The following is a 12,948-nucleotide window of genomic DNA, read 5'->3' on the forward strand; positions in this document are numbered from 1 at the left end:
CCAATGGTTTCTTTGTGGACCTGCAAACTTGTTGTGGCGACCATTAGCCTGCTCCATCCTAAACTGACTTGGCAGGCTGGGACTCAACAAGACACTGTTCTTGATGGACTTGAAATGCCTTGACACCAGCACTCTACCAAGTTTCTACAAGAGCTTTTTTAAGGCCTGGAACTTGTTAAAAATAGAGAGACCAGCACACTCAGACTCTCTTCACTGGTTGCTTCAGGAACCAGTCATCTTTGGGACTCGTTTTAACAACTGCCAAATGGGAACCACGCTTGTCAAGAAGTTCCGCGAATCTGGAGTGGTGACTTTGGGGCAGGTGTTGACGTATGCAGGTTCGACCCTTGACAATGCTGCTGCTCTGGCCTGCCAGGTGGGGGTGAAGTCTGTTCGGGTGGTGTCTTTGCTGCTCATGGATTGGAAGATAGTCTTGTCGGACGCTGAACACGACATGCTGTATCAGTTTTCAAGCAATAATGTACTTCCCGACGCGACTGATGATTTTCCAACTGTAAACATTCTTCCAGTTTTTAATGTTCTTAGCAGATCTTTATTACAGGGTGGGACAGTTGGATCAATCTGTAAAGCTACTTGCAAACAAATGTACAGAATGTTTGTTCACATATTGCATAGAGACAAGCTCAATGCTAGAGCTGACACTGTTTGGAGGTCTCACCTTGGTCTCAGTGATGATGTTGGACCTGAATGGAGGGCACTCTACAAGCCACCACTGGCAAAAAAGTGGAAGATTTGCAATGGAGAGTTCTACAGGGAGCCATTGCTGTAAACTCGTTTGTCTCTGTTATTAATCCCACAGTAAGTCCAGAGTGTCCCTTTTGCCTACAGAGAGAAACTGTCTTTCACTGTTTTATGCTTTGTTGTCGTTTAGTTCCTCTCTTTATTTTTCTGAAAGATTTCTTTACATTGTGTCATGAAACCTTTTCTATGCAAATGTTCATTCTTGGTTACAGAAATTCAAAGAAGTATAAAGACAAATGCCAGCTGTTTAACTTCATCATGGCAACAGCAAGAATGGCCATTTATGTCAGCCGAAAAAACAAAATTGAGCAGTCTAGCAATGTTGATGTTGTCCTTCTACTAAAGAGGATGCTCAGGGCCCGTTTACAAATAGATTTTGATTATTATTTAAGAAAAAACGACCTCGGTACGTTTTCAAATGTATGGGCTTTTAAAAAAGTTTTATGCAAAGTCTCAAATGGTGAACTCTCCTTTGGAACTGTACTGTATGTATAGCTACTTTGCTGGTTCTTAATTTGAATGTTGTTGCTTTTTTTTTATTATTTCTTTTTAACCATAGGATGGTTTTTTAATGGCATCTGCATTGTTTGCAGTGTTTTTTCTCCTCTAGATTTTGTATTATGAGTGGACCTTCATAATAAAGGTTTTCTAAAAATCAAAAAAATCTCTCTCTCTCTCTCTCTCTCTCTCTCTCTCTCTCGATATAGATAGATAGATAGATAGATAGATAGATAGATAGATAGATAGATAGATAGATAGATAGATAGATAGATAGATAGATAGATTATCTATACCACTGTCATATATACACAGTTTAATCATTTTCTTAGATACACACATTATAATATCGCACTCATATATACACATCTCATGTATGTACACACACGTATACATATATTTTTTTTTTACTGAAAATGTTTTACTGAACTATATATATATATATATATATATATATATATACATACATACATGAGATGTGTATATTTAAAATAGATATAATGTATATATAAGATTGCAATATTATAATGTGTGTATCTAAGAAAATGATTAAATTGTGTATATATGACAGTGGTATAGATAATGTGTATATATATATATATATATATATATATATATATATATGTTCTAGAATTGTGCCGCTCAAGGTGGCTGCATTTTGGAGCAGCTTTGTTAATTTCATTTTGGGATTTTGCTGTTGTAAAAATTAATTCCTCTTTTTCTGGATGTAAGTCACAGTTTTTTGGATGATTGTTTCCTCTGGTATCAGATGCTGTGCAGCTGGAAGGATTTTTACTGATTTTTTTTTTTAGTTTAGGACATTTGTTATGATGCGTAACCATGGCAACAAGGCAGTTTTCTACAACAAAAGCAGCTGATTAACATCTCAGAAGCTCTGATAATATTTCAACTACAGTCCCAAATCTCAAATGAGTTGAAAAGGATGTTCTGTGGATGCATTCTCATCTAACTGCCAGCTGTGCTCGAGTGCCTGGCCACTGAGATCCTGGAACTAGCAGGAAACACAGCTCATAACAGCAGAAGAACGTGATCGTCCCTCGGCACCTACAATTGTCTGTCCACAGCTGTGAGGAGCTCGGCAGACTGCTGGGAGGAGTTCTGCCTGGCATTCGGGCGGTCCTACAACCCGGGGGAACCGAGAGGCCAGCCAAGTCTGGGTGGACTGATCAAACGGCATCTGAAGCCAGTTTCTTAGGATCCACTGTGAGATGGACCTTTACAAGAGATCCTTCTGCCTACAGCCATCAGTGTTTATAACATCTCTTAATGAAATGAGGATAACAAGTTACAACAACAAATAATTTTCCTTTGGGATTAATAAAGTATTTTTGAATTTTCAACCTTTATTGATACAGGGTAGTCCCATTGAGCCAATAGGACTCATTTACAAGAGAGACCTGGATTTTAACAAAGAGTGATAACAAGAGTGGATAACAAACTGTTTTTCAATAATAAAACAAACAAACAATTAAAAAATAATAATAATTTGTATGAATCATTTGTGAATGTCTGTTGTTGTCGTTGTTATCAGTGTCTTATTATCTTGTGCTCTAGTCCAGTGTCTTCATGGACGATGTGTGTGAGGGTGGACATGTTTGGAGGTTGCTGTGTTGAAGCTCCATGGATCAGCCTCTCTGCAGCTCTCAGCACCTTCACTGAGCCTTGAGGGAATCACTGAGCTGCTCTTGTTCTTCACAGTTAGAAGGTGGGAGCTCTCGTCAAATTATGATCTCCAGCATCATCTTGTTCATGCCAGGCTTTTCATCCACTGACCACAGCCACCTGTAAACATCAGGGGGACCAGCAGCTGTTTAACACATCTGGAAGGAAACCAGTGAGATTTTAATATGGCCATGACCATTATGATAAGATGTTATGCGGGGGAGCGGTGGCGCAGAGGTTACAAGGTGGGCCTGTGATCGGAAAGTCGCAGGTTCAACTCCCGGTACCGTCAACATCAAATTGTGGGTGGAAAAGGTGAAACACCCACACCTGCCTCCACCCTCATTGGCCCCACTCTGGTCCCCTGAGCAAGGCACTCAACCCCCACCATCTGCTCCTAAACAGGTCTCTCTTGAAAATGAGTTCTCGTGACTCAATGAGACTACCTGGATAAATAAAGGGTAAATGAAAAAATAAAAGTTTAAAATAGAAATACTCACATTATTAGGCCGAGGTTGTGTGTGTGACGTGCACGTTCCTGAGAGGCCACAGACAGAGCAGCTCCAGCTTTTGTTGAGTTCCTGTAGTCCTGCAGTTTTCAAGCTGAAATGAAAAAACATCATGAATATGAACTTTACAGTTTATAGTTACCTGTACATATAAACACATAGAGGTGTCTCACCTTGTGACTGACAATAAAATATGTAAATTTTTGAACTCTAATGAACTTATAATGATGTAACTACTCTTTGAAGCTGAACCAATGGTACCACACCATCTCTCAGTCGGACAATCTGATCAGTTTTATCAAAATCCTCCAGTTTAAAATCCTCACTGCTCAGATGAATCCTCCTCAAAGATACTTCCACCTCTTCCTCACATCTTGTTCTTTGGGAAACCTTCAAAATGAAAACAGGTGATTTGTGTCTACACAGAAACATTGCGCAAAAGAGGTCAATCTTATTTTCTAACTACTTCCTATATTCACACTATTTTTATTTTTTATGTCCTAGAACTTAAACAAAACTCCAGTTCTGATACATATCTCTTGATAATGAACCAAAGCTACTGAAATAGTGAGTATGCTTGTTAGAAAAATATTCCTGTCATCAGATCTCAGTCAGCTTCATTGCAGCTGAACACCGTGTTACACTGAACATAACATCAGCTGGTGGACATAAATACAGTACATTAAAATTCTATTCACAAAATACTAACAATATGTTCATCTTACTTGAGAAAAGTTATCCCCCGAGATCTGACATCAACAGTCCGTCGATTTGAACAGAAATAAGCTGCGAAGTGCTATAACATCTTCTGCTCTTCCGTTTTAACCAAATAAGGACGACCGTTCCAAGATGGCGGCCGAAATTCTTGCGCCGCAGCAGCCAATGCAGGATCTAGCTTTTATATGATATCTATGTGTCGACCCCTCAAAGACGGGCACAGCCATAGACTTTATATACGTAAAAGCCTCGAAGACTGGCGCTGCCTATTGGAGCTGATGTATCAGTGTGCGGCCATATTGGATGGGTCTGTCACGTGCACCCCAGTGCATTTCTTTGTATTGAGGATGTTGCATGCCCAACTAAAAGATTTTCACACGGTTTGGTTTGTTACAAACAGCAGAAATGTAGTTATCATACAGGATGCTTTCAGGCATTAAAAATATATGCTTTCAATTTTTCATTCAACCTTTATTTACGTAGACAGGTAAATCCCATTGAGTCTCGAGGACTCATTTACAAGAGAGAGACCTGATTTCAACAAAGAATGATGACAACAATGGACATCAGCGACAAAAATAGACAGTTAAAAAACTGTCAAACAGATTTTTTTTTTTTTTTACAAATTAAAATAAGATGGCAAAAAAGTAACAAAAATGAGTTAGGGAGCTGGAGTCTTACTACGGAGGGGTTTATAATCTTGGAGATGAGGAAGGAGCCGATGAAGCGGGGTGCCATATTTCAGGGGGTGTCCTTTAGATTGATGTCCCGGGTGGACAACCATACTATTTGTCCCGCTTGGTATGTGAATGCCGTAGAGCGGTGACGATCGGCGAGCCTCTTGTTTTGGGATGCAGTACTAAGCAGGGCTGCCTTGGCTTGATCCCAGATGCATCAACAGCATCTGAAATGATGCTGTACTGATGGTACCGTGCAGTCCATCTCCAAGCTAGGGAATAGAGGGGGCATGTATCCTAATAAGGCTTTGAACAGGGACATACCTGTGACGGTGGACCTGTGAGCATTATGGACATACTCCATCCACACCAGGTGTTGGCTCCAGGCTGATGGGTTCTTCTCTGCAATGCAGCGGAGGGTGGTTTCCAGTTCCTGATTGCATCGTTCAGCCTGGCCATTGGATTGGGGTGATAGCCCGAGGTGAGGCTGGTGGAAGCTCCCAGAGACTTACAAAAATAGCACCATACCTGCAAGATGAAGTGAGGGCCGCAGTCAGAAACCACATCAGAGGGGATGCCTTGGATCCTGAAGACATGCTGGACCATGAGTTGTGCAGTCTCGAGGGCCGAGGGAAGCTTGGGCAGTGGAACAAAATGAGCGGCCTTGGCAATGACAGTCAATGATGGTGAGTATGGTGGTGTTACCGTCTGAGGGAGGCAGGCCTGTGACAAAATCGACGGCTACATGTGACATGGGATGGCTAGGAGTAGGCAGGGGTTGAAGAAGTTCTTTGGGGGTTTGAGTACCCGTCTTGTTTCTGGCACAGGTGGGGCAGGCTGCGACGAAAGCCTTAACATCAGGTGTCATGGAGGGCCACCAGAAATGCACCTTGGCCAGAGAGAGCATGCGAGCGGTACCTGGGTGACAGGACAATCTGTTGGTGTGAAGCCAATGTAATACCTTAGACCTCCTGCAGGATGGGACAAACAGGGTTCCACGAGGCCCGTTGCCAGGTTCAGTCTTATGAGCTTCTCAGATCTTGCTCTCCAGGTGAGGGCTCCAACAATGCACACGGGGGTAACAATGGTTTCTTAAGGCTCAGGTTCGTCTGGAGGGGCGAACTGGCGGGACAGTGCGTCAGGTTTGATGTTCTTTGAGCCGGGTCTGAAAGTTTAAATGTAATTAAAATGATTGAAGAATAGGGACCAACATGCCTGTCGTGGGGTCAAGCGTTTAACAGATATGCCAAGTTCTTGTGATCTGTCCAGATTAAGAAGGGGGTTTCAGTGCCTTCTAACCAGTGCTGCCATTCCTCAAGGGCTAGTTTGACTGCCGTAAGTTCGTGGTTGCACACATCATAATTTCTCTCTGCCTGAGAAAGACGTGTAGGGGGAAAAAAGCGCAGGGATGTACCTTATTGTCATTGGGGGACCTCTGGGAAAGTACTGCCCCCACCCCTGTGTCTGAGGTGTCGACTTTGAGGATAAACTGGCATTTGGGGTCCGGGTGGCTAAGAATGGGAGTAGAAGAGAAAAGTTTATTTAACTTACAGAATGCAGCGTTGGCCTCAAGTGTCCAGCTGAAAGTCCTGTAGGTGGAAGTGAGTTGAGAAAGGGGGGCTGCCACACAACTGTAATCCCTTATGAAGCGTCTGTAGAAGCTAGTGAACCCCAAAAAGCATTGTAACTGCTTTCTGGACTCTGGGGTTGGCCATTCAACTACCACCCTTGTCTTCTCGGGAAGGGTCCTGCAGTGCCTGCCTTTGAAAATGAACCCCAGAAAGGAAACTGGGGGAACATTAAAGTCACATTGTTCTGCCTGTACAAACAATCAATTTTCCAACAGTCTTTGTAGCACAATTATTACTTGTTTGGTGTGCTGAACTGGATCATGGGAATAAATAAGGATGTTGTCAAGATAAACAAACACAAAATCACCATTGAAGTCCCTCAAAACGTCATTCACAAGGGCTTGAAAAACGGCGAGAACATTGGTTAGGCCGAAAGTATACAAAGTAATCAAAATGGCCGAGGGGAGTTCTAAAGGCCGTTTTCCACTCTTCACCTTCCATAATGCATACGAGGTGGTAGGCATTGCTTAAAGCGAGCTTGGTGAAAACGGTGGCAGTTTGTAACTGCTCATGAAGAGAGTCAATCAAAGGGAGTGGATATTTATTTTTAACAGTGATATTGTTTAGCCCTCTGTAGTCAGTACATGGCGGAAGAGTCTTATCCTTCTTGGTAACAAAGAAAAAACCCGCCTCAACAGGAGAGGTAGAAGGACGAATGATGCCTGAGTCCAAGGATACATTAATATTCATTCATTCAACCTTTATTTAGACAGGTAAATCCCATTGAGCCTCGAGGACTCATTTACAAGAGAGACCTGATTAATATACATTTTTTCTCTCTCGGGTCCAGAGAGGTTATAGAATTGGCTAGTCTGCAGGGGGGCGCCAGGGAGCAAGTCAATGGAACAATCGTATGGGCAATGCGGGGGGAGAGATAGAGCTCTTTGTTTACTAAAATCAGCCGCTATGTCATGATAATCTGCAGGAACAGTAGTGATATCGACCTCCTCCTCTGGTAGCGTAGTCTGGGGGCGACTGGTGGCCACAGAGCATAAACATTTCTTAAGACATTTATCGCTCCATCTTTCAACCCACCCGAGCTCCCAATTATTGTCAGGGTTGTGGCTCTTAAGCCAGGGAAATCCAAGATCAGTTGAGATGTAGGGGAGTCAAACACAAAGAAGTCGTTCATCTCATGGTGGTTTCCGGATATGATTAAAAGTAGCTCTGTTGTTTTGAGATGAACTTCAGCTAATGTCTTCCCCGTAATACCAGAAACAGAGACAGGGGAGATCTCCCGAGTGGGGAGAGAATACTTTTTAACCAAGTCCAAACTTATGAGGTTTTGTTCAGCCCCAGAGTTAAAGCAGACAAGGACAGGCATTGATGATTTATTTGTATCATAGTTGTAAGCAAGAGTTTAAATGAGGAGGTAAGTGCTGGGTACTCACCAGTTTCTCCCTTTTTACTGGTGGGCATTCTCATTTCCCTGAAATGGGTAGCGAGACAGATATAGCCCGGGGTTGCCACAATATGGTAAATGGACTGTACTTATATAGCGCCTTTCTATCTTATTGAGATACTCAAAGCACTTTACACTACAATCTGTGTCCTCATTTACCCATTCATACAGCACTCTACTAGATCTCTACAAAGCTAATTGAACAAATCGTTCTAAAGAGACTAATCAGAGCTTTATCACATTCATACACCGATGGGACACACATTAGAGGCAACGAGGGGTTCAGTGTCTTGCCCAGGGACACTTCGGCATGTGACTGCTATTGGTTTCGAACCCCCAACTCTCGCATTGGAGGACGATTGCTCTAACCACTCAGCCACAGTCGCCCTATAGATGCAGACATTAGCATTTTATGACGCTGTCTCTCCTCAGGAGACAGTCATGTGCGCCTGGCCTGCATAGATTTGGGCTCAGGTAGAGCAAGGGTGTGCGTTGTGAGACCAATGGTGACGCGGCAAAGCTAGGACCCGGGGGAGATTAGAACTTGTGGTTCTCTCTGGTCTTTTTGTCAGGGTGAGGCTCATCTGGAGAGGTCGCGAACCCGGAAGTATAAAGTCTTTGGGAGTTGTAGTCCCATTCCCTCTGTCTCTCCCAGAAGCGGTTGTCAGTGGCGATGGCTAAGTCGATCAATTGGTCATACCCCTCTGGTTCGTCTCGAGTAGCAATTTGGTCCTTGAGGTGGTCAGACCAAGTGTTTAGAAATGTACCTTGTAGTGCTAGTTCATTCCATCCGATCTGAGCAGCAAGGATCAGGAACTTCAAAGCATACTCAGAAACAGCACGTCGGCCCTGACGTAGGCTTAGTAGACGCTTTACGGCATTCAGCGCCTGCGGAGGGTGATCAAATATCTGGCAAAACTCCTTTAAAAGTTGTTTGTAGGGGACAGAAGAATTATCATGGAACAGTAGAAAAGAGTTGTACCACCAGAGGGCATTACCTTTGAGCTGGCTGATGAAATAAGTGATTTTAGCTGCAATAGTGGAGTAAAAAGATGGAGCCCCTTCAAAGGCGAGTCTGCACTGGAGTAGGAAACCTCCACATTGATCAGGGTTTCCTGTAAAGAGCTCGGACAGTTTTACGATTAACTGTTGAGCAGGGGAAGCCGGTCCAGGGGATTCACAAGAGGAACAAGGAGTCGACTGGGTGGTGGAAGCTGGAGGAGAAGGAGGTCGGAGTTGTTGTTTAATAGAAAGGACCATACCTCCGAGTTCCTGCAGGTTGGACTGAGCGGAGCGTTGTTGGGTCAACACCTGTTGCAGCATTCCTTCCAATTTGTTGATTCACGCCTCCTGAGGGATGGCAGAGACATGCACGCTCCCAGTCTCATTCTGGGTCTTAGCTGGCTGGAGCATTTCTGTTATGACTCAAGGAACCCAGAGTAGTATGAGACCTGGAACGAGGCAGACACACGTGGGTACAAAAGTAACAGTGTTTATTATTTACAGTGGATAAATAGACAGTTGCTTCTCTGCAGCTCCTGGAAGAGGAGGGAGGTGGTCAGAGGTGGTCGACAAGTGAACAGGCAATATTAATGTAGTGATGTTTTCTCTCTTACAGATTTGAAGATGTCCTTGGGTCCAACTCCAAATCCTTGGAAGAGCTCCAGAGGGGGACAAGGCCAAGGATCCAACAGAATGAGTAAGGCTGGCAACTGGTGATTGGCAAGGCACGAGGAGAACCAAGGCAAGGCACAGGGAGAACCAGGACGAGGCACGAGGAGAACCAGGACGAGGTGCAAGGAGAACCAGGGCAGGACCAGGGGAGCCAGGACCGAGGAGACAGGAACACTGGAGATAAGAATAGACTGCTAAGTAGATTTACTTCATATAAACTTACAGGCTGGAGGCACAAATACCATTAGATGGTCAATGCTCCAGCGAAGAGTAACACTGGACTGCAGCCTTATGTAGGAGGTGATCCTCATCAGGTTGATGGCTGACAGCTGTAGGCAATTAGCGGCCATCTTGTACGAGGAGCTGCAGGCAGTGATACTCTTACATATCTTCCTCTTCCTCACCTTGGACAGCTATACCTAGGAGGAGTAAAATGAATAACACAAATTCATAAAATAACATTTAAAATTTAAATGTAGCATAGCATATATCAAGGTTGAACATTTTAAAATAACTTTAAATTTAGGATTTATTTAAATAGGTTTAATTAGAATAAATATTAGATAATAATATTAGAATAGATTTAAATTTTGAATCGATTGGATCCACCTATCGCTCCAGACGGCTCTCCCACTTTGTGTAGCAGGCTGGTCAGGTGACTCTGTGCAGCCTGTCTCTGGCTCTGTGACATGTAGTGAAGATGTTTAAAGCGGGGATCTAGCATGCAGGCGATGACTGGGATAGACGTCGTCAGATTAGTGGAATGCAGTTTGAAGCGTGTTTCCAGCTGTTGGCGGACTGTATTTTTAAAAGAGCGTATAACTCCCAGGTCAGATGATTCAGCATGAAGAGTCATGCTGATCATGTTGAAAATCACTGCATAGATGAAGGAGAGCCCAACATGTAACTCTCCGCACATTACTTCAGTAACCTTTGCCAGCAGTTGATGTCCCAGACTCAGCTGTTCAATTACCTCCCAATGCGATGCTCTCATAGCAAGTGAATTCTGGACATATGGCTTTGTGACATTTTCATCAGCAAGTACAGACTGCACCGCAATCCTCTGCTCAAACAGCCACCGAAGCATGAGGACGGTGGAGTTCCAACGAACTGGACAATCAGTCTGGAGTTTGTTGGCTTTAGTTCCCAGTTGTTCCTGCCATTTCTTCAGAGCACAAGTTGCAACTGATGAATGCCGAAAGTGGCTGACAACTCTCCGTGCTGCATCTACAGATTTCACAACATCAGGTAGGATTAACCCAGCTTTTATTGTGAGCTGCAGAGTGTGCACAGTGCAACCCAGATCATTTGGAAACTTTTCACAGAGCTCCATGGCTATATTCATACTGCTTGCATTGTCATGGACTTTGCAAAACACATTTATTCCCATTCCTGGATTATGCTAGATAATCAGCGATGTTGGCAGCAGTATGTCTTTCTGATCCCCGTAGTCGAGCCTGGCTCGCGCACAGCTGCGGAGTCTCTGGTCCTTGGAGGCGCGGTTCAAACTCCAGAAATCTGAAACAGCTGATCTGTGCTCCGAGCACAGCTTTACCTTCAGCTGCTGGTCCTACAAAGATTGCTCTGCTGAATGTGAGGTTGCTGGCAAATAAATAATTCATCTTAAACGACTTTTTCTGCTCCAATGAACTGGACTTCATGTTTGTTACTGAGACCTGGCTCGTCCCTGGTGAGTTAAGTGTTTTTTCTGAACTTTTGCCAGTGGATTGTGCCTTTTTTAATGCTCCAAGGACTTCTGGTAGGGGTGGTGGATTATTAACAGTTTTTAAAAAGCTCTGGAACTGCAGACAGCTACAGACTGTGACATTTCATAGTTTTGAACTGCTGTATTTTTGAGCTGGGCCACTCCAACCCAACACTGTGCTGCTTGATCTACAGGCCTCCCTCGTACAACAAAAACTTCACAAGTGAATTTTCTGACTTTCTGACTGAAATACTGCTCAATTACGACATGATCTTGATTCTGGGAGACTTTAATGTGCACGTTTGCTGTCCTGACAAGCCTTTGGTGCAGGAGTTTCTAAATCTGATACAATCTTTCAACCTTGTGCAAAATGTTGTTGGTCTAACTCATCAAAAGGACCATACACTTGATTTAGTTCTGTCTCACGGTTTATCTGTGGTTAATCTGGAAATTGGGGATGCTATTGTTTCAGATCACAAACCCATTTCATTCCAAATCTCTGTTATTCATGAGTCTAAATCCCCCGCTCCAGCCAAGAGTTGTCGGATATTTAACTCTTCAACCACTGCCCTTTTTTCCTCTGCATTCCTTACTGATGCTGCTTCAGTCCCTGAAACCTCTGCCTGTATTAGTACGCAGGAGCTGCTCAGTAGGCATGATGCGACATGCTCTAAGATTTTAGACCTCGTGGCCCCGCTAAAAATCAAGCGACCAAAGCAGGCACCACACCCCTGGTTGAACGCGACCACGCGAGCGGCCAAACGTCTATGCAGGAGAGCTGAACGCAAGTGGAAAAAGGACAAATTACAGGTTTCTTTTATTATGTTAAAAACATGTTTGAAAGATTATCAGAGCATTGTTAAATCTGAAAAGAACAAATACTTCTCCCAAATCATTGCTTCAAACAGTCATGGACAGTCCCCGTGTTCTTTTTAATACCGTAAATTCCATTTTAAACGTGCCTCGGTCTGCCAGCATGGAGGCCTCTGTTGACATCAGCAAAGTATCTGGTAAAGTCGTTGCAGATAAGGTAGAGTTGATTAGGTCATCCATCCCCCAGTCCACAACTGATCCCTCTGTTTTTGTCCCTTGCTCAGCTGTCTTCAAACAGTTTGAACCCATTTCTAAACAAAGTCATTGGTCAGATGAAACCCTCTGGTTCCCCCGCTGACCCCATACCTGCGTCGTTTTTCAAACAAGTTCTACCCACGATTGGACCCTCTGTTCTTACTATTGTAAATAGTAGTATTGTGACAAGTGTGGTGCCCGATGTTTTCAAACATGCAGTAGTTCATCCGTTAATTAAGAAATCTGGACTTGACCCTTCGACTTGCTCAGATTTCAGACCAATCTCAAAACTTCCCTTCCTGTCCAAAATCCTGGAGACAATAGTTTTCATTCAATTAAACAAGTTTTTGAATGAGAACAGAATCTTTGAAATTTTTCAATCTGGTTTTAAGCAACTCCACAGCACTGAAACAGCTAGTAAGGCACAAAGTTTGTTTTCTCAGTCATCCAGGTATATAACAACAAAAAAGGTTGAATCATGTCATCTGGACTTCGTTTTTTTGTTAAAAAGAAACGTTTCGCCCCTCATCCAAGAGGCTTCGTCAGTCTGAGGCCTAGCCATCTGGTATTACCCAGACGAAGCCTCTTGGATGAGGGGCGAAACGTTTCTTTTTAACAAAAA

The 12,948-nt window shown here is 43.5% G+C and overlaps 1 pseudogene; it reads right to left on the reverse strand.

The window, feature by feature from the left end:
* Window positions 1–222: 222 nt before the first annotated feature.
* The window catches only part of LOC119424105, a 24,412-nt pseudogene continuing 11,686 nt past the window's right edge, over window positions 223–12,948 (reverse strand).

The sequence above is a fragment of the Nematolebias whitei genome, chromosome 17 (assembly GCF_014905685.2).
Source record: "Nematolebias whitei isolate Nwh7 chromosome 17, NemWhi1, whole genome shotgun sequence".
Classification (NCBI taxonomy): Eukaryota; Metazoa; Chordata; class Actinopteri; order Cyprinodontiformes; family Rivulidae; genus Nematolebias; species Nematolebias whitei.